Source organism: Dermacentor variabilis, chromosome 3 (assembly GCF_050947875.1).
Source record: "Dermacentor variabilis isolate Ectoservices chromosome 3, ASM5094787v1, whole genome shotgun sequence".
NCBI lineage: Eukaryota > Metazoa > Arthropoda > Arachnida > Ixodida > Ixodidae > Dermacentor > Dermacentor variabilis.
The window spans coordinates 44826864-44843784 of record NC_134570.1 but is presented as its reverse complement, the minus strand read 5'-3'; the positions used below and the strand labels follow the sequence as shown (position 1 = coordinate 44843784).

At 49.6% G+C, this 16921-nt stretch overlaps 1 protein-coding gene across 1 annotated transcript in view; it reads left to right on the top strand.

Annotated features, from left to right (window-relative positions):
- The first annotated feature begins 10440 nt into the window (after nt 1–10440).
- LOC142575488 (uncharacterized) overlaps nt 10441–16921 on the top strand; it is a 164073-nt gene continuing 157592 nt past the window's right edge. The window contains exon 1 of the mRNA XM_075684895.1: nt 10441–10571. The gene's annotated coding sequence lies outside the window, so the exon portion shown is untranslated. The remainder of the gene's footprint in view (nt 10572–16921) is intronic.

The window sequence follows — 16921 nt, the reverse complement described above, 5'->3', positions numbered from 1 at the left end:
TGCAAGGAAAGTGGGTCCCGAAGCAAGACGGCTGTGATGTACCGGGAAGGCCTGGCAGCGTAGCCCCCATACGCCCATTGTGCCGACGCGTTGCAAGCCAGCAAGGCAAGACCGCAGGGAGAAGTAAGGCACCGTGAAAGTAAGACACCCTGAATACTTTGTTTAGCGCAAAAAGACAGACACAAGAAAGACGACAGGACAAGTCGTCTTTCTTGTGTCTGTCTTTTTGCGCTAAACAAAGTATTCATGGATTCGCACCAACTAGCCCGCCAACGCATTGTGCTAAGGCACCCTGGCCGCCTTGGTCCGCCGTCGCCCCCACCTGGCTATTGTGACGGCGAGTTGTAAGTCAGCAAGGCAAGACCGCAGGGGGACCAAGCGGCGACTCTCTTCGCCGGGTATGACACCATCGCACGGGCGCCTACCATTGGCCGAAAATGGCGTCATCTGAGCGGGCTCGCCCATTGGCTGAACGTCGTTTTAAGCCGAGACCTCGAAGGGTGTAAAAGACGCAGACCGGGAGCAGCGGAGGAGGATGCCAGAGCATTCCAGACATTCCTAGAGCATTCCCTGATTCACCTCTCTCGAACTTCTTGCCGCGGGCCGCAGCGTCCGAGTTGCTGCCGGCCCGTAATGACTGTACGGTTGTTACTTGACTCTCACCTCACTGTAAATAATGTAAAGTAAACCTCCCAAGTGTTTCATCCCGAAGTCCGTCCTCAACCCCTACACTGGCAAAAAGGCAGCCGTCAAAGGTGGCTTTTTCGCACATAGATATTTTGTGCGGGAAAGCTTGCTTTACATGCGTGTTTCTTTGGGGTACGGCAAATCAGTGCTGCGTAAGCACGCACGGTGAATGCTCACGAAGAAAAAGAAAAGAAAAAAAGAAAGAAACGTCGACGAAAAGGAAATTGTCTGAAACGTCTCCTGATAAAACTGTATTGGTTTTCTTAGTAGCCTCGTGCTACGGTAGAGTGTATGACAATATTTTCTATCATATTTCCTTCGGCCGGCAGGCAATAAGCCCTTCGCGCAGAAATATTTTATGTGCGTGCTTAAACTGAGAACATTGCTGGTTCAACACTCTTAGACAAAGGTACACCCTTTGGGGTGTATATCTGCCACACAACAATAATGGTCATCTGCCTTGCTTGCGTTTCCTTTCTCGAAAACGCCGCGCCCGCTACTTTCCTGCCGGGAATGCTATGTCATGCTGATAAGGCGCATGCCGTTCGTTACTGGGAAGTACCGGACTCGCGGCGTTAAAGAAAGAAAATGCGGACAAGACAGATGATGTTTATCGTTGTGTGGCAAGATACAACCAAAAGGGTGCAATTTTGTTTTAGAGTGAACGTATGAAACGTCGTTATAAGTAAATAAGCAATAAACAAGTAAGTGAATCAATAATAAATAGGTAGCCAAGAAAATTTTGGCGAGTTAGAATGTACGCGCGCATGAGCAGATTTGTAGGCGTGCTGAAAAGGATGCATGGGGCTTTATCATCTGTCGATGGTCTCCGAGATCGGAACCGTACGTGCCCGATCTCGGGGGCTATGATATGTTTCGTTTGTTATGTCGCTATGCCGCTAGAGGACGGTGCAAGCTGCACCACGAGGCGCTTGACTGTGTCAGCGCAAGTAATTTACTTAATTTTGTTACACGTGTAGAAGCATGGACAAAAAGGACTATTTACAGTGTATTCCCAAGAGCAGGCTCGCCAGTGACCAAGGTATAAAAATAGCTCGCGCCAAGACCTCGCGGAGACACCTCGGCGTCTTCCTTGTGGCGGCGATACGCTTAGCTGACACGGGTGCGTTACCGCAGTGTTGCCAATCTTTTTTTCGGTTGTTCTCGAGCGGGCCGCTAAACAAAGACAACGAAGTTGCTAAATTTTCCCAGAATTCTGCTGGAGAGTTACTAAAATTGTACCTGTTGAGTCACTTTTAGAAAACGCAGGCGACTTGAAACATCTTAAAATAATTGAGCTAACACGTGCCTACCGCATCTACCAATGTTTTCAGGTCCTTCGGTGCCCATGCGCACTTTAAACCGATTTTTACCATTTGGGGTGCTTTCTTTCAATAACTCACACCCTTAGATCCGCAAAGGGTGTGAAGGTGCGAGTTGCACTCTTAAAAGACTCTTGCGGGCTTAAATCGGTTCACCGTGCAGGCGAGGAAGAAACAGTAGATTTAGCAGCAGGGTGCAAACGGCTTTAACTTTTCTAATATGCCTACGAAACAATGCATGATCACAGGTGAAATTTTACATTTACTCCCATACGGCAAGATTACAAACCCAGCACATTTCGAAGTTGCTCGACTAACCTGATTTTCTTAGCGCGAAATGCGACGCGGTCCGGGTTGCGCTCGAACATTTTCTGGTGTTCGGCGCTCGCGAGGAGAACTAAATTTTGTGGCACGCGCTTGTTCCTGTTGTTACCGCAGCGACGACGGTTACTTGACTTTTACACACGTCAAACGCTGCACTGCCGCTCATTGTTCTTCTTGAAATGCTCAGTGAAGTGCTCGGTCTTCTCTCCGAAAACTGCGAGGAAAGGGGCCCGCGCTTTCAGACTCACGTAAGCTTCACGGGAAAGGCCCGAGCCGCCACGACATCTTATGCAGCGCACCGGATTTTTTTCTTTCTTTTTAGTAATATCGCGAGAGCATCGACCGCACGGCATGTCAGCGCCTTGTAACGACGAGAACTGGTGATTTCGGAGATAGTTAGCGCATGCCCGCAAAGCGTAGTCCAGCGTGAACGTATTGCGTCGCACTGTCGACTTCAGGGAGACGAACGCCCGGCGTGTCAGCATTGTCTGTGCGGTCCTGCTTACGAGAAAAATCGACATGAAGCTGAACCCACGCACGGATAAGATGACGTCATCTCCGATGTGCTTAAATTTCTTTCTTTTGTATTATTCGTTCCGCTCACGAGACGTGTACTTAAGGTAAAAAAAATACGAGAAATAGGTAATTTATTACCTCGTACGATGTATTGCTTATGAACGACCAGGGTGTCTAGGTTAACAGATACCGAGCGCACGAACTCCCGAAGTGAACATCTTAGCAGTCGACGCTCGTACGGTAGTGTGCTGTGCCCTTGCGCGTACTGTTGCCGGTATCGCTGCTCTTCGCCGTTGTAAGGCGCTGACATTCCGCGCTGTCGACGCTCGCGCCGGAGTATTAAAAGTCTGGGAGGCTGTACTGTTGTTTTTCTGCGATTAATCTGTCGTATTATTGACCTGCGGCGTTCTATGCCTCACCATAAAGTTTATTGCAAATACTAATTTAATTTACTACTACGCTCGCTAGTGTCCAAATCAAAGGTATTATTGAAACTACAGCAACCTCAGCCTTAACACCCGTTCAAACTGGTTTCACGATAAACAGTAAAAAAGGAAAGGGGAAGAAAACAGAAAAAGAAAGAAAGAGGAAAGGATGACAAGAAGAAAAAAGTCTAAGAAACAATGAAAAATAATGAAAACATATGCTATGGGAGCTCAATAGGAAGGAAGCCTGTTTCTTCAGAGACAAATGGCCCCAGCGCTTTGCCCCTTTTAGTAAAGAACGTGATAGTCTCAGCCCAATTACGATTGTTACGTGCCGTACAGCCAGGTTTGGCCACCTAATACAAGGTCTTGAATAATGCAGTATGATCTGTAAGCGGCTGTTCCCGAAGCAACTTTCTTAATTTCAAAGCCGCTAAAATGTCATTAAAACGTTTCCAAACGCTCCAGTCTGTTGCTTTAAAATAATGTCGCTGGTCGCTAAAGGAAAAAAAAAATGTCGCTAAAAAAACAAGTTTAAATCTAGCGACAGAATCGCTAAGTTAACAGCACTGCTGACATTCGCTTCCTTATTAATTACGTATAACAACGTTACCGCTGCTACGACAGCGTTACTCGGTTTACACTCACACATGTGCGTTAGGGAGTGCGTAAACGAGAACGTTACCTCGGAAACAGCGAGAGTCGTTAAAATCGACAGAAAAATGCAGACAGGAAGTGGGCTTCTCCTTACAGAGACGCTTATTGGGGTGGAGCATGCTTAGACGAAGTTCTTTTAAAGGGGTTGGGACACCAAATTGTGAGGCTATAAAAAGCATGTTGTAGGCTGCTTCCGTATGCAAGGACACCCAGAACGAGGTATTGGACGCTGCAAACATTTAAAAATAATTTTAATTCAGCTCCAAAAAGTCATTAAAAACTCCTTCTCGTAGTCGAGACCCATCGCTAGCGCGGCAGTTACTACGTCACAGAGGAGGAACGAAAATATTGACGTCATAGCACACTAGCATAAAAACGTGACGTATGATGAGTAGCGATGAAATGCCGATTACGGAGCCTGCTGAGCCGAGCGACCGAGCATAGCCTCCACTATGACCGAGCTACAGGCATATAGAAATCCTTTCTTAATGCAAAGAAGGGGTAAGGCGTGCAGGCACGGACACAAGAGGAGAGAAGTGGACAACACGAACGCCGCACGGCGGCCCGCGAACGGCAAACTGCGTGCGGCGAGTTGCCGTGCGGACGGGCCTTTACACGTTTGAGTGTAAAGCCCGTCCACTAGCCGGCCGACTCCGAAAGGGACATAGTCGCATAGTTCGGCAGCTCGGAGCGGTCTCTCGTTCGCTTGGCCTTTCTCAATGTGAGGGCCCGTCCACGTTACCGGCACGGAAACTCGCCGCACGCCGTTTGCCGTTCGCGGGCCCCCGTGCGCCGGCGGTTTTGCTCGCGAACGGCGAGATTTCCTTGCCGTAGAGAGGACGGGCCCGGGACCCATTTGTGCGGCAGCCGTACGGCGAAGCGGCCAATCAGCGACCGAGGAGTGGTCACTCTGGCACCGACGGCAGCTTCACCGCCTCTGATCGTTCGGTGCCGCCGATATCGTTGCTAGGCCTTTTCCGGTTTACTTCAAAGCTAAATTACGGCGCTTCGGAATGAATCACCGACTCTCACAAGCCGCAATATTTTCTTACCGTTGTTGTCGCTCTTCGCAATAATTATAATCATCGCGACATGCACTTCGAATCGCCAGTTGTTGACCTCTGCTGGCAGAGCACGCGTATGCGCGAGCAGACGACGCAGCATAGTTTTACGTCACTATTTTTTGTGGTCCACGTGACCAAGCCATGTTGCGTTTCCTCCTCTGTGACGTCATAGCATCCCCCGGAGCCCAGAAACCGAAACCGAAATCGCTCGGTATAATAATGCTATTATTAAATTATTTATCGGATATATATATGAATCTCGCTGTGTGCATCGTGCTCCCTGAAGCATGACGCAACGTTTGAATCAACAGACGCATGAACGAAAATTTTGATGTCTCCACCCCTTTAAGGAGTCACGCGAGCACGCAGAGGTAGCGTTTGTGCGCCTTTTGTACCTTACATGTGAGCTATCGTTCAAAGTTCACGTTAACCTCGACCAGGCCGGTGCTCTTTAAACCTTTAGAGCGGAGTTTTTCAGACTGTACATCCAGAACAATAGGCAACTACTAAGTCTCTCATTCCTTGCTGCGCGTGTTCCTGAAAGTGATGAATAGCCTGGAAATACTGCCTGCTTGATTGTTTTGAATCAAGACACAACTTAGACGCTGAAAAAAAAAAAAAAACATTTTTTTATTACTGCAAAGTTCGCTTTCCTGCGAGGTAGCTTGGCCGACTAACGGCAGCGTCCTCATTTTATCAAACAGCGCGTACAAGCACAGCATTCTTATACTGAAGCAGCACGGGAAAATATAGACGTGGATCTCGTGGTGAAAGGGCGTGCAAGAGGCAAGTTCCAGCATGTTCCGCTGCGGATGAGCGCAATTAATTGGGGAACGAGCAGGCAAGCGACATTTAGGTGGTCGTCTTCAAGCTGTCCCCTGTCGCAGTAAATGAATTCTGCTTCCTTTTCTTGCTTCACTTTTGCTGGCATAACAAGGAGCGCCATTCTCCGGCATAACCTGTTATCAGGCCTTCCGCATCGATACTCGGCAGTGAACGAAAAAAAAAAAAAAGAACATGGACTTACGCGGGGTGAAACCGTTTGCGACGTGGTCGTTCTTTGCCTGCATACCTTTGTCGTAGGTCAAGCATTCTCTCGCTAACAATTCCTGGCAACTTGACTCCACCACTAAAACTGAGGCGTTAACGAACCTAACTCTCCAACAAAAGGTTAAGGAGTTAGCTTTAACAAAAAAGTCACTGTCGTTAAAAGAACTTTACCAGTTTAACACAGATAACTTCTCGGATCATCAGAAGTTCAGAATGTGTAGAATACCGTGTTGTTTATAATTATCGTGGCAGAAGTGGTCGCTTATAGGTAGATACTGAAAGAGCCGAACTGAGTAAACATTAAAACACGTAACAAATTGACACCGTCAAGTTTATTCAGTAATTGGCCAATTTGCCGATTTTGTAGTCTCGCTTAAAATCAACATATAGTGCTCCAGGAATATGAGCCCATTCCATTACAACTCCATTCCGGAACCTCGGGCTCCCATTTCATCTGCTAAATTGGTGATATTATTCTATTCCGACTACATTCCGCGTGGTTGAAAGAATTGATTGATTCCGGAATCATCCCAACTCCGGGAGTGGCACTCTGCAATTCTGGAAGCAACAGCGGGAACTCTCTCGCTGCTTTGACCAAAATAGACGACGATATAATTACAGCGCCGACAGAGAGTTCGGCACTGTGATTATTATATGTGGACATAACATGACACCGAGAGCTGGTTGCGTATTTTTACGATGCTGGTTTATCCTACGCTTGCATCATGTTCTCGCTTACAAAAGAAAAAAAAAGAAATTATGTTCTAGGTAACCATGACGCTTTATGAAGGACATTTAATGACATTTTCAATGATAGTTAACTACACTAAAGATATCACTTTATCTTGACAGAGTCTGCATATAGTGTCTCTTTCAAATAATTTTGTATGCCATATTTTATTAGTAAAATCAGTGTAAGAAAGCCGCGGATCTCGTATTATTACCGGGTAAGCAGGGAATAGCATACTTGTAGGATTGCGCCTCTGAAATTTGCTGATCTTCACCACAGTATCGGGAAGAGGTAGGCAAGAGGCACATTTCCTATAACGTCGAGAATTGCCCCAGGCGAAGAACATCAAAAAAAAAAAAACAAGGATCGGCGGCAACATTACTGGCGGGACCGTGAAGTGCTTAAGACGAAGTCATTAACGTTTTCACCAATCTAAACAAGGCACTTCCTGTACGTGACCAGCCTGCCACTTTAGGCACATTGTTTCCGGAACTTCCCAAAGCCATGAAGCTGTTCACCGGCTCCTAGCTCGCAGGGAAAGGATTTAGTTTGTTGGCCTGGGGGCTTGGGATTAGCACATAAAGCTGACGCAGAGGCACTCAATCGCCGCTACTGCTTTCGCCGCGCTAACAATGGCACATTCACTGAACAAGCGCTCGTTCCAATGCGGCAGAAAAGGCCATGCGTAACTAAACATCGTCCTTCTGCAGTTTCTGTCGGCCTTGCAGAAAGAAAGAAAGAAAGAAAGAAAGAAGGAAAGAAAGAAAGAAAGAAAGAAAGAAAGAAAGGGAAATAAAAAGTCATGTTCTGCTCCCACGGACGCTGCAGCACATGTTTACTCGACGGATTAGACGTGAGGACAAACAAACAACGGATGGAGCGCAGCTGCGTAGGAAGAGGTCTTCAGGATTCTCTGTTCTTGCCGCTGAACACTGCGAACAGGAGAGGAGCCAGTGGATCTCACTTACTAGAAAGATAAGAACGAAGTATTAAAAAAAGAAAAGAAAGGAACCTCATTTGCCACTGCCTATACGACGAAAACGAAACAGGGGCGTTCCTTTCCCGGAAGAATCGGGAACAGCACTTCGCATTGCACGCGGTCTGGGTTCTTTATGCCTATTTATTATTTTTATTTCTTTCCCTGCTCTAGAAGCAACGTCACGGCGCGGACCGTGCACTTGCAGTGACGAAAAACGTCTGAATTACTTTTGCGCTGCTTGTCCGGAAGTGGCATTTCATAACTCGACAATGCTCACGTTATTTCGGAGAATAGGTCTCTGCCGTGCGCAATATAAATCAAAGCTCCGTCGAGTCAAGTGCGATGTTATCCTCATCCGAACACACACACACACACACACACACACACACACACACACACACACACACACACACACACACACACACACACACACACACACACACACACACGCACACACACACACGCACTCGCACACACGCACTCGCACACACACACACACACACACACACACACACGCACACACGCACACACGCACACACGCACGCACGCACAAACGCACAAACACACTCGCACACACACACACACACGCACACACACACACGCACTCGCACACACGCACTCGCACACACGCACACACACACACACACACAGAGAGAGAGAGAGAGAGAGATGCAATTTTACGTTGTTACTGCCTCACATAAGGCTAATAAAATAATACAAAAAATCTTGCAAAACAAAAATATAAAAAAGATGAGACACGACACGAAAGAGGTAGCAGCTAGACACAAAAAGTTAAGTGCGCACGTTCTCGCTTGATTTATGGCGGTCATTTTAAAAGTAGTAAACAAAACTGACAAAACTGAGGGACCGCTTGGAAACAGATTAGATTTTATATATATATACGTTTGGCGCAGTGGTGCTGGTCACCCTTTATATCATCTGATATTAGCAGAGCATGGTACAGCGCTATGTTTAACCAGTCGCAAGCAAACTGCGGAACCGAAGGAAATTACAGTGCCGTGCTCCGCAAGCCGCGCGTGCTGTGCGGAGTAGCGGAGCGCAGTTCATAACGGCCAGCGGGCCGGCCATAATTGAAGTTGGGCTTCTTTGCGATGCTAAACTACTTGCGACGAAGCCACCTTTACAACGTTGAAGACACGGGGAACGGTCTCGCTGCACTTTCAAGAGGAACAGTTGAGAGAGAAAGAACGAAGATCGAGAAGGTAAAAACGCCCATCTACAGTACATTGGGTGCGCGTTAAAGAACCCCAGGCTGTGGAAAATAATCCGTAGTCCCCTCGTAATCGTAATATCACGTAATCCTCGTAATATCGCGGTAATCATATCGTGATTTTGACACGTAGAACCCCAAAACTTAATTTGAATCGAACTCCGATGCGTTATAGTGTGGCAAGTAAAGCGAGAACGAACAGGTAACCAGATCATCAGCGCGCTGAAACTCCTTCTCTTTATTTCCTGTTGCCACTTTCGCTTCGACAGATCGATACTATGCTCTGAACTTTTTTTTTTTTTTTTTGATATGAGAAGACAGGCTTTTCCTTTCATCTAGCTGTCTGGCGACGTCACAGAAGTTCAGCCGAGTGACAGCTTTTTCCGCAAACCTCTCCCAAAACTCACGCGTACTCGAGAAAGCGTGTTCAGCGCTTCTAGCAGAGCGAGACAGATGTTGCGGCTTCGAAGGAACTCCGTCAAGAACGTTGAAAAAGAAAGACGAGGAGAACGTTCGAACTACTTTCCATATTCCTTCTAAAAACGCCGTGAGCATCAGCCTCCTTGTCGATCGAACGGAAAATCGGGCAGAACAGCGGAATGCTCAAAATATGCTAGCTCGAATTGGAAGAGCTCAGTTCTCAGAGTCTTCCTTTCCTTCTGCTCCCTAGTAGAGGGAGATTTAGCACAGGAGAGGCGTACCGGAGTAGCAGTGTACGTTGTAACATCGGGAGTGCGTATTACGCGCATCTGGAGCGCTGGTGGCGACGCTTCTATCTATCTTCTATCAACCATAACGCGCTAGAAATGTCGTCGTGTTGCGCGGCTCTTTTACGTGCGAGAAAGGAATGACACAAAAAGTACGCCCGATTCAATTTGCCCGCTGCCGACAACGTTTTTGTACGCCTGCGGCCGAGTGAAACAGCCGCGCCGTCGTCCCTGCGAAAAAACTTCAACAAACGTCTAGCGTGGGCCACGCCTTAGTTCAACCGCGCTACGCGAGATGTCGTCGCCGGCGCTGCCGCTGCCGGCGTTCCGCCGCCGCGCTAAAACCCTCTAATATAAGACAAGGTAAACACACAGCGAAATCAATAAGACCGCCGTTCCTCTTGCGCTTGTCGCGCTCCCAGCTTTTGCGTACAGCGGAAGGAGAGGGAGGGATAGGGAGAGAGGAAGACCGAGGAGGGAGAGAGGCCGGAGCGGCGGCGCGCACTCTCGGTAGTCCGCGCTCCACTGCACTCGCGCCGCCTCGCCTGGCGTTGTCGTCGTATCCGTGCGTACTGCGTGCGTGTGTGCGTGCGTCGCTGTTGGCAGGCTGGCTGGCGCGGACGGGCGGCCGCTCGCAACAGTTGTCGGCGCGCGTCGGTCGAGGAACTTCCGTCGGTGCTGTGCGTTCCCGATCGCAGCAGGGCTGCGGCGGCGATGGCTGCTGCTCGTGTTGCTTCCACCGGCACCGCCGCTGCCCGCAGCAGCAGCAGCAGCGTCGGCTGCTCCCGGGCGCGATCGCGCCCGGCGGCACGCTGATATGGTTTCCCCAAAGGTTTCCGAGCGAGACTGCGGACGCCGAGCGAGGCTTTGGACGCAAGCGTAAGTGAAAGCGGCTAACATATGCTGAGCTGCCGCGGCAGCGGGCGCCCGCCTGGAAAAGAAACGGCGCCGTGCGACGACGCGGTGCCGCACGCATTTTCGAGTCGCCGAGACGTGCGTGTGTGTGCGCCGCACGGCTTGCGTGCTTGAAAGGAATGCGATCGTGGAATGCGGGCACCTGCATGCGGAGAGGACGCGGCGGCACAGGCCTTGCGGCGTCAGCGGTGGTCGCGGTACCGCTGACTGGCGCGAGCCCTGCTGCGTGACTGGGGCTCTAGAAGGCAGGAGTTAACGTGCGGGTCCGTGAAATTCTCGTGTGCCATCGTTGGCTGCTCGATGAGCTCGCTTGTTACGGGTGCCGCGATTCACTGCGCACGGCGGTGTTGACGTGCTTCGGCCGGTGCATGCGCGGTTTGTAATCCGCGCCAAGCGAGTACAAACTGTCGCGAAGCCGGGCGTTACCGTGGGCGACGGAGGCGCTATAGCACTTTTTTTTTAAACCGGTCTCTCCTGAAGCGTATAGCTCATGATGTGGCAGACAGGTGTCGCGCATACGCGACGAATGATTGCCGGCGTTGAAGTTTATTCCAAATATAAGGCTGTTTTTTTTATTCGGCGTTTTGCTTGCTCAGAAAAGGAAGCGAGGAGGAGAAGTTCCGCCGAGTCGGCATATGTCGAGCTTCCGTCGCTGATAACGCGCCCAAGGCGCGCTGTGACAGATGCAGACGTCCTTGACCCGGCGGCGATATTGTCTCTCAATGTCTTGAAATGTTTGCGTCAACAGCTGGACCACATGTCGCCGATCGGTGCGCATTTGCGGGCTGTTTCTCGTAGAGTTTTTTTTCTTTCTTTCCATGGGCTGTTGTTCTTTGCGAGCGCTGCCCGTATGTCGCATAGATCATCGCGCGACAGATGTTTCAGACGTGACCGCTTTCGCAGCAGTATAGGATGACGCGATGCCCCCTTTGACGTAATCACATTGATTTAAGTACAGCGCTGCGCTGCTTTCTAAACCTGAGTGCACAACAATTGCCACGACCATATAGAAGGTGTATAATTCATATTAAAAGAGCAGCGCTGACCACTGCAGACGATGGGATCCGCGTAAGCAAAAAAAAAAAACAATAAATATACATAATGCGCACATGATAAGCTTTGAGCATGTCGTCTGCTTTGATTTTCTTTCTTTCTTCTTTTCTTGCCTGTGCGTGCTGTAGTTTGCAAGATACCAGACGAAAATATAATGCGGATTAAGTAAACAAGTTTGCATTCGATTTAGTGGCGTCAGTAAAATGATCTTTTTTTTTTGTCTTTTTTTCTGCGAGGTACTCAGACCTGCACTTCCAGTATACGACACAGCGGCTTTATAAATCATTTCTGACGTTCCAGGTCTTTCGATTATTCTTTTATTGCCTACGCTTCGCGTGCGTCAGGTGTCTACCCACATGCTCGACCCATATTGCTCCGTGCCGCAACTAGCACGCGAGAGAGAAGTGATAGCATTGCCATTGACATCATCATAGGCTACGCACGCGGTCATTAAAGAAAGAAAAAGAGACCTGTGTATTTACCGCAAGGACGGAGCACCCACCGTTTATATGTAACACGCCACTTTTTCGTTAGCGCATATGTTGCGTGCCTCTCGCTAAGTTTATAAACTTTCGCCATCGCCGTGTGGCCAAAGCCTGTCGCCAGGGCGCGCGCGCGATAAGAAGTCGCATAAAACGCTGCGCGTTCTCCGCTTTGTGTAGGCCATTCGTCGAATTACAAATCAGTAGAAGTTGAAATGCGTGCCTGATTTGTACAGCGCTGTTGTCATATGCGTACAGTTTGTATGGGCACCCAGACGCAGTCAGGTGCAAAGAAGCACCTGACTGCGTCCGGGACTCTTTAATAGTAATAATAATAATAATAATAAAGGTGGACGGGAAACAGGTGCGGCGTGCACGTAAATGTGCAGTTGACAGCGGCACTCCAGTGGCCTCCCCGATGTGTGGCGTATTTCCCAGCGCACGATTTCTAAACAACCTAACCTGTACAACGTAAAACGCGAAAATGTTTAATTTCGTGCACCTGAGCGAGCCAACTGGAAACGCCGGAGTCTGCTCTAAATCGCATTCATTCGTTTGCTCTAAAAAAAAAAAAAACAATTATGCGATAATCCGCAGCTTTCAAAGCCACCGCTCGCTGTTTGAGCTGACGCAAGTAACGGATAGTTATTGTTCGTGTGCGTGCGCCATTTACGGGACACCGCGAATGTAGAAGAGAGAGAGAGAGTAAGGAAATGCAGGGAGGTTAACCAGGTTTGCTACCCTGGTTAATGGGAGAAGGGAAAACGGGCAGGAAAGGAAAAACAACTGATGCGCGCGCACGCACACCTCAGCGTTCGCCGCGCAAAGCCACAATTTTCGAAACGCCGAGCAGGAGAACCGAAAGCGCCGATGGTGCTGTCTCGTGGCGTCGAATTCAACCGGAGCGTGCGAAAATATTACTGCGATGGCAAGCTACTACGACTCAACTGCCGTTGTATACGTCGTCTGCAAGCAGCGCAACAGTGAAATGTGTTGCGGCTTTAAAAGCAAAGCTTTCTATAGCGAACCCTCCCCGACAGTGTTGACCGTGGCTCCTATACAGCTGTCTTGCCGAATGGATCATGCACACAAAATAAAGTAATTACCCGTCCGCGATGGTGGGATCGAAGCCATTTCTTGCAGCTGCACAACAACAGCCCGACGCTCTTCGCCATTAGGCCGCACGACTGCATGCGCCCTTCTCTCCCGCCGGCGCCCAATAAGCGATTCGGGACGACTGGCGCATGTGACGCGTCTCGTGTAACTTTGTTGAATTCCAATGGAAGATCCAGATCAAGTTTTTCTGCTCTGTATGGAGCAGTCCTATTCCAATGGTAGAATGGGAGCGTGAGCTGCGTGTTCCAATGGCAGATTGGGACCAGCCGCTGATCCCGGATTGCTCCGTGGAGCAAAATTATTCGCTCCGCCGGAATCGGCAGATTTGACCGGAAGTCCTCGTGACGTATTTCCTTCACCCGCCTCTGCTTCCTGTCACGGTCGCCTGTTTCCGGTCGTGGGTAGCTATGGACATGGGAAACGTGGACGCCGCTTCGCGCCGTGCGATTTTGTTCGCGCTCCTAGACAGCTCCGACTCAGACAGTACAATTTCCAAGTCGAGTGATGATTCTTCTGACACGGACAGTGAAATGGGGTGGTGGGTTGCGCTTATAAGCGCTTGTTCCTCTCTCTATTCTAGTGCCCTCTCACTTGATTTTCCTGTACTAAGTGCCCCCGCGGGAGCGCACGCATTCCCTTCGCAGATATGGTGTGCGCACATGAGAGCAATCTCAGTCGGAGCGACGCGCTCCGACGCGATCCGGCTGAGCGCTCGCCATCTACCATTGGAATTCTACATTATAAGGTGTGCTCTCGCGCGAGCGCTTCGTGGGCGGCGCTGTTTCGCGTTTTCTCCGCTGCCGATCGGTCGACAGTTGCATGGGGTGCAACGTCTCGTGGTGTACTTGCAGTCAGGTTCCAGAAGGCAGGTTCGAATGCTTGCAGGCAAGCGCACCACGAAGAGAGCAAGACACGTTCGATGATCCACTACATATAATGTGTTGATCTACTGTGTGGATACTGTGTGGAAAAGCTAGGGTGTCGGAGCACTTGTCCCACAGCAACGCCCTCCTTATAGTATCGGTGAACGGTGATGAGTGTTACCTTACTGCAGTGTTTACTAAGAAAAGAAGACGCGCTCTGTTTGTAATGTTTCTTTTTTCTTTCTTTTGATTAAGCACCAGTACGTTCTCGCAAGCCTCGCTATCTTTCCCAGAGAGGTTTATCCCTATTGAGTTGCCTACGGTCGCACTGCAGGACTCGACGGCTCACGACGCCGAAGCCACGTTGTAAATAAATGCTGCTGCGAGAAGATGTCGAAGAGAGCTGCTGCAAGCGCGAGTTTCCGTTTTTGGATTCCTGGCCGCGGCTGCTGCGTTTTCGTGGTGTTGCAACGCAAACTCGATTGGGCGCCGATCGTTGAGCGCACGTTGAAGAAATCCGAGTGGTCGAAATTATCCAGATACTTCCATTCCACTACAGCGCCTCTTACAGACCCTTGCCTTGCTCTGCGTCGTTTAAACACCGCTATTTGCGTCAGAATGTAAGCGATTGCGTGTTTTACGACATTCGGCGTGACGTTGAGTGCTTCTTTAGTGCAGTGAAGAAAGGGATCTTGTACATACTTAACTTACGATAAACCCCGTGCAGCCTCTAAAGCTACGAATTTTGTCGAAAGCTGCAGAAAAGAAGACACAACAAGATAGAAAAAGAGCGGTGGAATAAAAGGTCCGAAATTTAAGGGGGTGATTTTTTGTTTTCTTCGTGTGTTACAAGTCGTGGCAAGGCTCAGAAAGTCACAATTCTAACAGAGCAGGAATGATTTCACTTGCGCTATACCTATATATTTCCTATTTTGTCTGGTTCGGGAAGATTCTTGTGTGATGCCTGTTGTGTGTCATATGTGCCTCAGAAATGTGCGCTCAGCTAGCGCTTTGTTTGGGTTGCAAGTTATACTTACTGTTAACACTGCTACGTATCATTCTATCTGAACAGACTCTCACAAGTGTGATCACGCAAGTGAGCAAAAAAAAAAAAAAAGAGCGGGATGAGATGGAGAGGTGTGTACCGAAATCTTGGAGGCAACGGCAAGCATTTTCTGGCTGCCTGCTTCAGATGGCGCCGCCTTCGCAACAAACACAGGCTTCACCGAGTGGGGTGCACGTAGGCCTACGCCTTGCTAACGCAAAGTTCGTCAACGTGCACACAAAGCGGCTATTGGCAAGCAAGAGTACGTACAGCCTTTGTGAAATGTGTACGGCTTAATTCGGCGCCCTCCCCATATGTGCCTTCCGGCTCTGTTTAGCGGTTGCTGTGGCACTCCTGACACTCCAGATCTCCGGATGGTGAGTACTAGCGTTCTTTTCGTGACCCAGGGAGTTGATGCTTATGGCGCACCACAGTAATTTCCTTGAACATTTTTTAGTCACCATGGAGGTCGCAGGCAACGTAGCCCGTATACACGTTTGACAACCTCATCGGCGCCGTGCGCGAGAGACACCTTTCTGTCGCAATTTCATGCGAAGAGTTTTACCTTTTTCGTTTCGTTCGGAATGTCCCCGGGAGCCGTAAAGTCGAACGGGTCGAGCGTGATGAGTTTTCGGCTCGCAACACGCGGTAAAACGCGGTATTTCATAGAGAGAGTACATTGGGCGGCTCTCTGAAGAACGAGAGTGAGCGCCATGCAATTGAGCCTTCTGCACGTCCCCCTGAGCAACTTCCCGCGGAACGGTGTAAGGACGACGGGGTCGACAGAAGTGGAGTTTTTGGTCGAGCCAGAAACGCGCGCTAAAAGGCGATGTCTCGTAGCGAGAATACATCGCACGGCTCTTCGAGAAATGCGAGCTGCGAGCTGCCCTGTGTGGAACTCCCATCACCAATTCACCAGAGAACCGCGTGTACAGTCAAAGGGACCGAACGTGTTCAGTTTCTAGGCTAAAGCAATACGCGCTAAAACACGGCATCTCGTATCGAGAGTACATTGCCTCGCTCTTTGAAGAATATGCCAGTGAGATGCTACACAGCTGAGCGTCCTGTGCGTTCCCGTGACCTTAAAGCCAACCAACAGGTGGCCCCGAGGAGAATTGATTACAGACTTTCCTCGGCGACCCTCACCCCTCTCTTGGAGGTAGGAGAGGAGAATCAAGAAAGAAACGGTGCGGGGTGGGGCGAGAGAGAAGCAACGACGGGATAGCAGCTGTACGCTTCAATGGGTCGCGGCGCAGCTGCCGCGCGTGGCCCATATGACAGACGGCAAGCTTCTTTCGTTTTTCTCATCTTACCTTTCCAAGGGGCGGTTGACGCTCGGCGGCCGCACCTGGCCACGCCGCAGCGTCGTACATACCCAGAAGTTCGCTCGCCTATTGATATCACTCACTGACACGCCTACGCTGGGGAGGTTTGCAAACGTTTTACCTCGGGCGTTCTATTTTGGGATTTGCGGGGGACACTCTCGGCTTTTGAAGTACGTAGCGTGGCTAGCCTGTGGCAGGCAGCGCGAGCTACGTAATCTCGCGTTTTCACGATGTGTGCGGTATCTCATGCGATTGGATCGAGACCAAAGAAAAACGGCAGACCAGCAGAGCGACTTTGCGGAATCGCAGCCCCATTTCCAGCGAAGTTGTTTCCTTCGAGCCGTTGCGTCAGGAATTTCAGCTGCCCGTAATTAATCCGCACACTTTAATCCCTCGCCCGCTTATGACTATTTCGTGCACTCGCTTGAGG